This window comes from Procambarus clarkii, chromosome 20 (genome assembly GCF_040958095.1).
Source record: "Procambarus clarkii isolate CNS0578487 chromosome 20, FALCON_Pclarkii_2.0, whole genome shotgun sequence".
In the NCBI taxonomy this organism is placed as follows: domain Eukaryota; kingdom Metazoa; phylum Arthropoda; class Malacostraca; order Decapoda; family Cambaridae; genus Procambarus; species Procambarus clarkii.
Window position 1 is genome coordinate 33,137,975 of NC_091169.1, and position 13,369 is coordinate 33,151,343.

A 13,369-nucleotide genomic window follows, 5' to 3' on the forward strand; every position below is an offset into this window, starting at 1 on the left:
TAAGGGAAGAGGAGGAGAAAGAGGAGGAGAAGGCAGAGCCCCACAGGGAAGATGTTTCCAAAACACAGCCAGAACAGAGAAGGGAGCAAGAAGGAGCCTTCAGTCCCTGAGCTCTCTCCTGTTGTTGTTGTTACCAGGGAGGTAACAAGCTGATCGTGCAGCTACAAACAATACAAGTCTTCACCAGCTTTAGTTACTAGTTACTTTACTCATTTCTAAATATAGCTGATATATTAAATATCAATATATCAAAACTAGTTCACTCATTAATAATCAACAACAAGCTCAGGGAATGAATGCTCTGTGAGAAACAATATTCATCTTACGTTTGGCAAGGGCGATGGGAATAAGGCATACTCCAAGTTTTAAGGAGCACTGATAAAAATAAATAAATAAATAAATAAATAAATGAATAAACAAATGTTTATTTAGGTAAGGTACATACATACAAGAGATTTTACAAAGTTTGTTGGATTAATAGATAGAGCTAGTACATACAATGCCTAAAGCCACTATTACGCAAAGCGTTTTGGGCAGGAAAAACATTAATGACTAAAGCTTAATACTAATGGGTATAAAGAATAAAATTTGTTGAGAACAAATAAAAATAGAGATAAAAGAGGGGGGAACATGGCTGAAAAAGCAGCACAAATACAATTACAAATTATTACAGACAAACAGCGTTGTTTAAAAAAACAAAAAAAAACAGACATGGGTTGACAACAGAGGGGAAAGGTAGGTTACAGGGAATTTATTAGGTAGTGCTTCGTTTTTATCTTAAACTGGTTGAGAGAGGTACTGTCTTTAACATGGTTGGGAAGATCATTCCACATTCTGGGTCCCTTGATTTGAAGAGCATTTCTAGTATGATTAAGTCGTACTCTAGGAATATCAAAACTGTATTTATTTCTGGTGTGGTGCTCATGGGTTCTGTTACAACCTTCAATGAATCTTTTGAGGTCAGGATTGGAATTACAGTTCAGCGTTTTATATATGTATAATACACATGAGAGAATGTGCAATGACTTAATATTTAACATATTCAGAGATTTGAGTAGGGGTACCGAGTGATGTCTGGGGATAGAGTTGGATATTGTCCTAATAGCAGATTTGTATTGAGTAATTAGAGGACGTAAATGATTTTGGGTAGTAGAACCCCAAGCACAAATGCCATAGTTAAGATATGGATAGATGAGGGAGTAATAGAGAGTCACCAGGGCAAGGCGGGGTACATAATATCTGATCTTAGAAAGAATGCCAACAGTTTTTGAAACTTTTTTTTATATATTTAGAATGTGTCCCTAGAAATTCAGCTTGTGGTCGATGAGAACGCCAAGGAATTTGCCCTCTAATTTGTTACAAATTTGGGTATTGTTTTTTTGAGATTTATATGATTAGAGGATTTATTGCCAAACAGAATATAAAACGTTTTGTCAATGTTAAAGGTGAGTTTGTTGGCAGTTAGCCAAAGATGGACTTTCTCTAGCTCAGTATTTACTGTGTCACTAAGAGCAAGGGGGTCAGGACTGGAGTAAATGAAGGTTGTGTCGTCAGCAAATAGAATTGGTTTGAGGTGTTGGGAGGCATTTGGAAGGTCATTAATGTAGATGAGAAAGAGGAGAGGGCCAAGTATGCTGCCCTGAGGAACACCAATGTTGATGGGTAGGGTGGGAGGAATTGTATTATTCACAGAAACATACTGGAGCCTGTCAGTAAGATAAGATTTGAGGTATTGCAGGGAGTGTCCTCTGACTCCATAATGATGTAATTTAAGAAGAAGGTTCTGGTGGTTGACAGTGTCAAAAGCCTTACGCAGGTCCACAAATAACCCAACAGGGAACTCCTTTTTATCAAGAGCTGCGTGAATCAAGTTAATCATACTAATAAGTGCATCGTTAGTGCTTTTTTTGGGTCTGAAGCCATATTGACAAGAGCTAAGTATATTGTGTTTGGCTAGAAAAGAGTAAAGCTGCTTGTAGATTAGTTTTTCGAATATTTTTGACAAGTTAGGCAGGATTGATATAGGTCTGTGGTTGTTAACATCTGTGTGATCACCACATTTCTGGACAGGGGTTACTCTTGCTTTTTTTAGAATGTCTGGAAAGGTTTGGAGTTCAAGTGACTTGTTGAAGAGCAATGCAATAGCAGGGGCTAAAGATCTGGAGTTTTTTTTGTAAATTAAAGTTGGTATCTCCTCGAGGGCACCAGACTTGGTTTTAAGGGAAAGGATTATCTCATTGACATCAGGGGAATTAGTAGGCTTTAGGTACAGAGACTGTGGATAGTTACCTGTAAGATAGTCATTAACATCAGTACTGGAAGATGGGATATCATTTGCAAGGGATGACCCAATGGAAGAGAAGAACCTATTGAACTCAATTGCAGAATCAGAGGCTGAAAGCTGACCAACGTTATTGGACAGGAGTGTTGGTTTGTTATTTAAAATCTTCTTTGATCCCAATATTTGTGAAATTGTGTTCCAAGTTTTTTTAATGTTGCTCTTTATTTGGGTAAATTTATCTTCATAGTATTTAGTTTTGGCTCGTCAAATTATTTTAGATAACAATAACGAGTACTTCTTTGAGAATTCTTTGGAGACGGTTCCTAACCTATACTTCTTCTCAAGGTCGTGTTTTTTGTTAATGGATTTAAGTATTCCCTTTGTAAGCCAAGGATTGTTGAGCCTTTTGTTTGTGACTTGTTTTGTAAGCATAGGACAGTGGGTGTTATAAAGGCTAAGAGTTGTTTGTAGAAAAGATTGCACTGCTAGGTTGATGTCCCCTATGTTACCTAACTCAGACTCCCAGTTGACATTATCAGCAGCAGTTATAAAATTGTTTAAAGCAGTTTCATTGTGCAGCTTAAAGCTTAACTCCCTTGACTCAAGAGGTGGTTTGATAATGTTAGTTAAGAGAAATGTGGGGTAATGGTCTGTAGTGTTATCGGTGATTATACCTGAAGTAAGCGGAGAGGTTATGTTGGTCCAGATGTGATATAGAGTCGTAGCAGTACTATCAGTGATTCTGGTTGGTCTAGTGATTAAGGGTATGAGGATGCAGGAATTCATACAGTTGAGGAAGCTAACAGCAGTAGGGTGTTCCGGCTCGCAGAGGTCAATATTAAAGTCCCCTGCGATAATTAGATGGTTTTTGTTCAGTCTGTTATCTAGTATTAGATTTCTAAGGTTTGAATTGAATTCAGACACATCAGTGTTAGGAATTCTATAGACTGCACCCACAGACAGGACAGACTCGGCACCCTTGACTCTGAAACTGGCGAAGATATACTCCCCACAGCAGTCTCTAGTTCAAATTATTTTTAAGCATGTTAGTTCTTGGTGGTAGTAAAGAGCAGTACCACCACCTCTCTGCATTTGACGACAGTTGTGAATTGCCGAGTAGTTAGGCATGTTAAAGAGTTGAGTAGTATCCTCTTTCAACCACGTTTCAGTAAGTATAATAAAAGAGAATTTGTTGTCAATAGTTTCAATCAAGGCACTAACATCATCGAAGTGTTTACCTAGGGATCTAACGTTCAAGTTGATTACAGAGATATTGTGATTATCTGTTAATACATTGTTTACATCATGTGCTGTAAAATATCTGCAATTTTGTTCATTGAAGTGATGATTGTCATAGATAGTGGATAAGAGGTTTAGTTCTGGGTCTATACTTGTCTGCATAAAAAGGCTGATTGCAGGAAAACAAGGTAAGAATGGCAAGTTACAAAATAGAAAACAAAGAAAAAAGTAGAATAAAAATTCTAAAGTAATATAACCTTAATGGTAATTTTAAGTAAAAAGAAAAAAAAATTAATGGGAACTAGGAATGTAAAGAATTAACTAGAATAATTAATAACAATAGATGACCAAAAAAGTAAAAAAGCAATTATGAAATCAATAAAATGAAAAGCTTGCTTACTATACTATTATAAGTACACTATAGTTGAATACTAAAGTTTCACTAAAACAAACTGAGGTAGTTTAAATAGAGATACACTCAGGAACACTGGATAATGAAGTTAATACTAGAGGACACAGGAAAAGCCAGTGTACTATGGAACATGGGAGTAAAAAGAAAAAAGACAATAATAATAATAAAGATGACAATATTATTATTTTTATTTTTATTTTTTTAAATAAAGTTAAAACCTTTTGAAGGGAAAGGCAGAGCTAAAGTACACAAAGGTAGTTACATGAGATTATAATTTGAATTCAGGCTATACAGCAGACATCCCACAGTCACTGAGGAAAGAATTAAGGTGAGCTTCAGTGGTTATTGAATAGGTTTTTCCAGTGTCAGTCCTCCTAGCTATAATTTTACCATCTCGCACAAAACAGTGTTTAATTGTCGGGGAATTTTTGCAGAAGCCACGCAGTTTAAAAAAGAGATTTTGCCTGAACCTGGTCAGACATTCATTCACATAAACAGTGGATTTACTAGTGACTGCAGATGAGATAAGATCAGACTTGCGGGAGCAGCTATCTAGTTTTATTCGTATTCTAATGTTATTTGTACCAGATGATTTGGTACCCACTCTACAAGCTGATTTGATGTCATTTTTTTGGATTGAATACCTTAACTTATCCTGCAATACCTTGATCACGATGGCAGCACAGTCTTCTCCATCAGTTTCTTGGGGAAAATCACGTGAAGAGATAATTACAGACTCAAGTAGTTTATGTTGGTCTGTTTCGTCTTGGGTAACAGTGTGTTGCTGTTGTAGGTTGTTCAGATGGTTCTCAAACTGTTGTAATATTTCTTCCTGTTTTCTAGTGGTTTCATCTGGATTAAAGTTAGTAACTGTGTTCTTGAGAAGGTTTATTTCTTGTTCGAGGTGGACGACTTTGGTAGATAGATCTTGATTGTTCTTGAGTAAGGCTCCAGCTTCATTCTGCAAAGATAATAATGAGCCTTGCAGGTTCATTATTAAGGCCGACTGCTCTTTGATTACTGACATTTGATCTTCATGTACTTGAGTTAATAACTTGAGCCAAGGGTTATCAGCAAGGCGCTTGAAGTCAGAACAAGGGGCAGCTGCTCGTTTAAGTTGGTCCATATGGCTACATAATAGTTGCAAGGCCCGTGTCGGAGACGGCGCTGCGCCCAGCTGAGATTGTTTGTTATTGTTCCGAACCATAATGGAAACTGACCCAACTATAGGATGGGTTTAACCCAAGTATCGCGCTTCCAAAAGGGTCGCCCAAGTTGGAAAAGACGAACGCCGAAAGAATATTGTTGAAAACATCTTGGTAACTTATTAAACCAAAATTATTTATTAGTCAGAAGAAACGCGATCTATACATAAAACCTCTACCAGACAAATATTTTAAGTAAAACCAAAGATATTTGTAGTTGTATAAAAGTGGCAGCTAGTTTTCATCGCTCGTCGAGCTCGAAACCCACAGCATTCATCTCAGAACAATGCCTATTTCACGCAGTTTCTATAATAAACGTAAGAGTTTTATATGTCACAAGAAAGATAGAAATATAAGCTTCATTTTAAATACCCTAACATGTGCATATTTAAATTTAAAGCGAAGATACGTGTACTTTTATAATTGCCGAGCTCCGATCCCGGACAGATCGATCGACGGAGCAACTATCTCTCAGAACAAAGTTTATTTCACGTGAATTCGTTAATAAACATATATGTTTCAAGAAAGGCAGACATATAAGCTTCACTTTAAACACCTTACCATAGACATATTTAAAGTTCTAATGAAGATACATGTATTTTAAAAATTACGGAGCTCCGACCCCGTACAGACGGGGACTGGTCAAGTCGTATACTGCAATTTCGGATACTGGGCTAGAAACAACTTCGTTCACTGAGAATTTTGTACATACAAACCATTCCATTCGTATATGCGCTGGTTTGTGTTCGCTGCCATAAATACATGGCAGCGAGATTATTATTATTAATAATAATTTATCTATTATTAGAATAACAAGGTGCAAACCATACTCCCTTACAGTTGAATTCTATTTATTTATATACAAGAAGGTACATTGGGTTGCGAGAGTACATAACATATATTAATTAAGAGGTACATTGTAGAAATATTAAAGAGATTAAAGATTAAGAGATTAAAGGATTTAAGACTAACACGTTTAGAAACAAGGCGCCCCGAAGGAGGCTAATTTATTATGCACCCCATACTCAGATTCCATCTTTTATTATACATTTCATATATAATTCTAGTTCAGGAACTTCCTGGGATAAAACGTGAACATTCCTTAAGGAACTGTGAGGTGCTTATCTGTTTTTCCTCGTAACGGTCCCAAAGTTTCCATAAATGTTCCTGTTTTTCCTTATTGCCCTTGCGGCGACTGGACTTGAGCTTTAGCTCAGAAACCAGTTGGTATTGCAAGGTTACAAGGGACGCCTCACGGTACAGTAAAGGGATTAAAATATATAAAGATAAGTTGTCCCTCACTGCCCTTTGATTCAGACGCTGGTGCCATCCTTCTACGTCGTTGTTGGTCCTCACCAGTCGTCTGAATGCACACCAGTTCCCCACTTCCCAGACACTGTTGCACAGCCACGTACTTTTTATGTAACTAGTTAGCTGTGTCAAGGGTGAACTACTAGCCGACTTTTCTAATTCAGTAAACGCCTTATTTATGTGGCGCTTCGGTAAGTATGGCAAGGCTAGTAAATTTTTTATTAGGGTATACACCTGGGTGTATTCCCTGTAAGCAGCTGCCAGCCCAAATTCTTGAACCTTTCGCCAAACTGCTTGTGTCCAGTGGAATGTGCAGCCGTGAATGTGTACAGCTGGTAACAGCTCTCTCACTACACCCCACAATGCAACCTCGAAATCCATCACCACCTCTTCTACTTCAAGCTCTTGTCCGATCATTATTGTCTTGAGGGAATCGATCACCTGAAACGTACAAATAGGATGGAAAAATTAAGTCACACTGAACAGTACTTACAAAACATCTGGTAGCAAAATTGGGTTACTTATTTAATAATGCCACCATATTTAAGACCTTATTAATATCCCCCCTATACCGTTCCCACTGCCGCTCTCAGGACAGATATGTGTTATATTTTTAATGAACTAAACTAACACGACAATAAAATCAAAACCATTATTATTTATATTTTACTACCACTGTCATAATCTGCAAGACAATCGGATACGTTCTCGCTTCATAGTCGAGATTAAATCCATGTTCGAAATCCAGGTGAGACAGCAATTATTGGGCGCGTTTTCTATCACCTAATAAGCCTGTTTACCTAGCAGTAAATAGATACCCACGAGTTAGCCAGGTATAACTATATATATATATATATATATATATATATATATATATATATATATATATATATATATGCGAACAAGCCAGAATGGTCCCCTGGACAATATGCAACTGAAAACTCACACCCCAGAAGTGACTCGAACCCATACTCCCAGAAGCAACGCAACTGGTATGTACAAGACGCCTTAATCCACTTGACCATCACGACCGGACATAATGAGGTGATAGCCGAGGCTATTTGAACCACCCCACCGCCGGCACTCGGATAGTTATCTTGGGCATAGCATTTTACCAAATCACCTCATTCTTAGGGGCACACGTGAGGAACACAAATGCGAACAAGCCAGAATGGTCCCCTGGACAATATGCAACTGAAAACTCACACCCCAGAAGTGACTCGAACCCATACTCCCAGAAGCAATGCAACTGGTATGTACAAGACGCCTTAATCCACTTGACCATCACGACCGGACATAATGAGGTGATAGCCGAGGCTATTTGAACCACCCCACCGCCGGCACTCGGATAGTTATCTTGGGCATAGCATTTTACCAAATCACCTCATTCTTAGGGGCACACGTGAGGAACACAAATGCGAACAAGCCAGAATGGTCCCCTGGACAATATGCAACTGAAAACTCACACCCCAGAAGTGACTCGAACCCATACTCCCAGAAGCAACGCAACTGGTATGTACAAGACGCCTTAATCCACTTGACCATCACGACCGGACATAATGAGGTGATAGCCGAGGCTATTTGAACCACCCCACCGCCGGCACTCGGATAGTTATCTTGGGCATAGCATTTTACCAAATCACCTCATTCTTAGGGGCACACGTGAGGAACACAAATGCGAACAAGCCAGAATGGTCCCCTGGACAATATGCAACTGAAAACTCACACCCCAGAAGTGACTCGAACCCATACTCCCAGAAGCAACGCAACTGGTATGTACAAGACGCCTTAATCCACTTGACCATCACGACCGGACATAATGAGGTGATAGCCGAGGCTATTTGAACCACCCCACCGCCGGCACTCGGATAGTTATCTTGGGCATAGCATTTTACCAAATCACCTCATTCTTAGGGGCACACGTGAGGAACACAAATGCGAACAAGCCAGAATGGTCCCCTGGACAATATGCAACTGAAAACTCACACCCCAGAAGTGACTCGAACCCATACTCCCAGAAGCAACGCAACTGGTATGTACAAGACGCCTTAATCCACTTGACCATCACGACCGGACATAATGAGGTGATAGCCGAGGCTATTTGAACCACCCCACCGCCGGCACTCGGATAGTTATCTTGGGCATAGCATTTTACCAAATCACCTCATTCTTAGGGGCACACGTGAGGAACACAAATGCGAACAAGCCAGAATGGTCCCCTGGACAATATGCAACTGAAAACTCACACCCCAGAAGTGACTCGAACCCATACTCCCAGAAGCAACGCAACTGGTATGTACAAGACGCCTTAATCCACTTGACAATCACGACCGGACATAATGAGGTGATAGCCGAGGCTATTTGAACCACCCCACCGCCGGCACTCGGATAGTTATCTTGGGCATAGCATTTTACCAAATCACCTCATTCTTAGGGGCACACGTGAGGAACACAAATGCGAACAAGCCAGAATGGTCCCCTGGACAATATGCAACTGAAAACTCACACCCCAGAAGTGACTCGAACCCATACTCCCAGAAGCAACGCAACTGGTATGTACAAGACGCCTTAATCCACTTGACCATCACGACCGGACATAATGAGAACTATCCGAGTGCCGGCGGTGGGGTGGTTCAAATAGCCTCGGCTATCACCTCATTATGTCCGGTCGTGATGGTCAAGTGGATTAAGGCGTCTTGTACATACCAGTTGCGTTGCTTCTGGGAGTATGGGTTCGAGTCACTTCTGGGGTGTGAGTTTTCAGTTGCATATTGTCCAGGGGACCATTCTGGCTTGTTCGCATTTGTGTTCCTCACGTGTGCCCCTAAGAATGAGGTGATTTGGTAAAATGCTATGCCCAAGATAACTATCCGAGTGCCGGCGGTGGGGTGGTTCAAATAGCCTCGGCTATCACCTCATTATGTCCGGTCGTGATGGTCAAGTGGATTAAGGCGTCTTGTACATACCAGTTGCGTTGCTTCTGGGAGTATGGGTTCGAGTCACTTCTGGGGTGTGAGTTTTCAGTTGCATATTGTCCAGGGGACCATTCTGGCTTGTTCGCATTTGTGTTCCTCACGTGTGCCCCTAAGAATGAGGTGATTTGGTAAAATGCTATGCCCAAGATAACTATCCGAGTGCCGGCGGTGGGGTGGTTCAAATAGCCTCGGCTATCACCTCATTATGTCCGGTCGTGATGGTCAAGTGGATTAAGGCGTCTTGTACATACCAGTTGCGTTGCTTCTGGGAGTATGGGTTCGAGTCACTTCTGGGGTGTGAGTTTTCAGTTGCATATTGTCCAGGGGACCATTCTGGCTTGTTCGCATTTGTGTTCCTCACGTGTGCCCCTAAGAATGAGGTGATTTGGTAAAATGCTATGCCCAAGATAACTATCCGAGTGCCGGCGGTGGGGTGGTTCAAATAGCCTCGGCTATCACCTCATTATGTCCGGTCGTGATGGTCAAGTGGATTAAGGCGTCTTGTACATACCAGTTGCGTTGCTTCTGGGAGTATGGGTTCGAGTCACTTCTGGGGTGTGAGTTTTCAGTTGCATATTGTCCAGGGGACCATTCTGGCTTGTTCGCATTTGTGTTCCTCACGTGTGCCCCTAAGAATGAGGTGATTTGGTAAAATGCTATGCCCAAGATAATTATCCGAGTGCCGGCGGTGGGGTGGTTCAAATAGCCTCGGCTATCACCTCATTATGTCCGGTCGTGATGGTCAAGTGGATTAAGGCGTCTTGTACATACCAGTTGCGTTGCTTCTGGGAGTATGGGTTCGAGTCACTTCTGGGGTGTGAGTTTTCAGTTGCATATTGTCCAGGGGACCATTCTGTCTTGTTCGCATTTGTGTTCCTCACGTGTGCCCCTAAGAATGAGGTGATTTGGTAAAATGCTATGCCCAAGATAACTATCCGAGTGCCGGCGGTGGGGTGGTTCAAATAGCCTCGGCTATCACCTCATTATGTCCGGTCGTGATGGTCAAGTGGATTAAGGCGTCTTGTACATACCAGTTGTGTTGCTTCTGGGAGTATGGGTTCGAGTCACTTCTGGGGTGTGAGTTTTCAGTTGCATATTGTCCAGGGGACCATTCTGGCTTGTTCGCATTTGTGTTCCTCACGTGTGCCCCTAAGAATGAGGTGATTTGGTAAAATGCTATGCCCAAGATAACTATCCGAGTGCCGGCGTTGGGGTGGTTCAAATAGCCTCGGCTATCACCTCATTATGTCCGGTCGTGATGGTCAAGTGGATTAAGGCGTCTTGTACATACCAGTTGCGTTGCTTCTGGGAGTATGGGTTCGAGTCACTTCTGGGGTGTGAGTTTTCAGTTGCATATTGTCCAGGGGACCATTCTGGCTTGTTTGCATTTGTGTTCCTCACGTGTGCCCCTAAGAATGAGGTGATTTGGTAAAATGCTATGCCCAAGATAACTATCCGAGTGCCGGCGGTGGGGTGGTTCAAATAGCCTCGGCTATCACCTCATTATGTCCGGTCGTGATGGTCAAGTGGATTAAGGCGTCTTGTACATACCAGTTGCGTTGCTTCTGGGAGTATGGGTTCGAGTCACTTCTGGGGTGTGAGTTTTCAGTTGCATATTGTCCAGGGGACCATTCTGGCTTGTTCGCATTTGTGTTCCTCACGTGTGCCCCTAAGAATGAGGTGATTTGGTAAAATGCTATGCCCAAGATAATTATCCGAGTGCCGGCGGTGGGGTGGTTCAAATAGCCTCGGCTATCACCTCATTATGTCCGGTCGTGATGGTCAAGTGGATTAAGGCGTCTTGTACATACCAGTTGCGTTGCTTCTGGGAGTATGGGTTCGAGTCACTTCTGGGGTGTGAGTTTTCAGTTGCATATTGTCCAGGGGACCATTCTGGCTTGTTCGCATTTGTGTTCCTCACGTGTGCCCCTAAGAATGAGGTGATTTGGTAAAATGATATGCCCAAGATAACTATCCGAGTGCCGGCGGTGGGGTGGTTCAAATAGCCTCGGCTATCACCTCATTATGTCCGGTCGTGATGGTCAAGTGGATTAAGGCGTCTTGTACATACCAGTTGCGTTGCTTCTGGGAGTATGGGTTCGAGTCACTTCTGGGGTGTGAGTTTTCAGTTGCATATTGTCCAGGGGACCATTCTGGCTTGTTCGCATTTGTGTTCCTCACGTGTGCCCCTAAGAATGAGGTGATTTGGTAAAATGATATGCCCAAGATAACTATCCGAGTGCCGGCGGTGGGGTGGTTCAAATAGCCTCGGCTATCACCTCATTATGTCCGGTCGTGATGGTCAAGTGGATTAAGGCGTCTTGTACATACCAGTTGCGTTGCTTCTGGGAGTATGGGTTCGAGTCACTTCTGGGGTGTGAGTTTTCAGTTGCATATTGTCCAGGGGACCATTCTGGCTTGTTCGCATTTGTGTTCCTCACGTGTGCCCCTAAGAATGAGGTGATTTGGTAAAATGCTATGCCCAAGATAACTATCCGAGTGCCGGCGGTGGGGTGGTTCAAATAGCCTCGGCTATCACCTCATTATGTCCGGTCGTGATGGTCAAGTGGATTAAGGCGTCTTGTACATACCAGTTGCGTTGCTTCTGGGAGTATGGGTTCGAGTCACTTCTGGGGTGTGAGTTTTCAGTTGCATATTGTCCAGGGGACCATTCTGGCTTGTTCGCATTTGTGTTCCTCACGTGTGCCCCTAAGAATGAGGTGATTTGGTAAAATGCTATGCCCAAGATAACTATCCGAGTGCCGGCGTTGGGGTGGTTCAAATAGCCTCGGCTATCACCTCATTATGTCCGGTCGTGATGGTCAAGTGGATTAAGGCGTCTTGTACATACCAGTTGCGTTGCTTCTGGGAGTATGGGTTCGAGTCACTTCTGGGGTGTGAGTTTTCAGTTGCATATTGTCCAGGGGACCATTCTGGCTTGTTCGCATTTGTGTTCCTCACGTGTGCCCCTAAGAATGAGGTGATTTGGTAAAATGCTATGCCCAAGATAACTATCCGAGTGCCGGCGGTGGGGTGGTTCAAATTGCCTCGGCTATCACCTCATTATGTCCGGTCGTGATGGTCAAGTGGATTAAGGCGTCTTGTACATACCAGTTGCGTTGCTTCTGGGAGTATGGGTTCGAGTCACTTCTGGGGTGTGAGTTTTCAGTTATATATATATATATATATATATATATATATATATATATATATATATATATATATATATATATATATATATATATATATATATTAGTATATTTTATTTTGGTAGCAGTCTTTCCTGTAGACATATATTATTAAATATGACCGAAAAAGTAAGATTAATAATTCTAACACGAATTTTCTCAATCTTTGAATTTTTCTCAATTTTCTCAATTTTTTCTCAAAGAAATGTACGAAAGATTGAGAAAATTCGTGTTAGAATTATTAATCTTACTTTTTCGGTCATATTTAATAATATATATATATATATATATATATATATATATATATATATATATATATATATATATATATATATATATACATATATATATATATATATATATATATATATATATATATATATATATATATATATATATATATATATATATATCAAAGATCAAAGGTACAATTTCGTTCAAATAGGGTCTGAGACCCTAGGCCCATGGGGTGAGAGTGCAAGAAGGTTTTTTAAGGATCTTGGTTCCAAGCTCATTGACACCACAAGAGACCCTAGAGCAGCAAGTTTTCTCTTTCAGCGCCTCAGTGTCGCGATCCAGAGGGGGAATGCTCGCTGCATCCTCGGTTCCTGCCCGGCGTCGGAGGAGTTCGAGGAAATCTACAGCCTCTAGGAAGCGAACTTTTTCTTGTGTCCTCTTAATGTTTATTTTTTGTATAAAATCAGATATGTAACTGTATAACCTTGCATAATAAAGTGTACATCATAATAAAAAAAAAG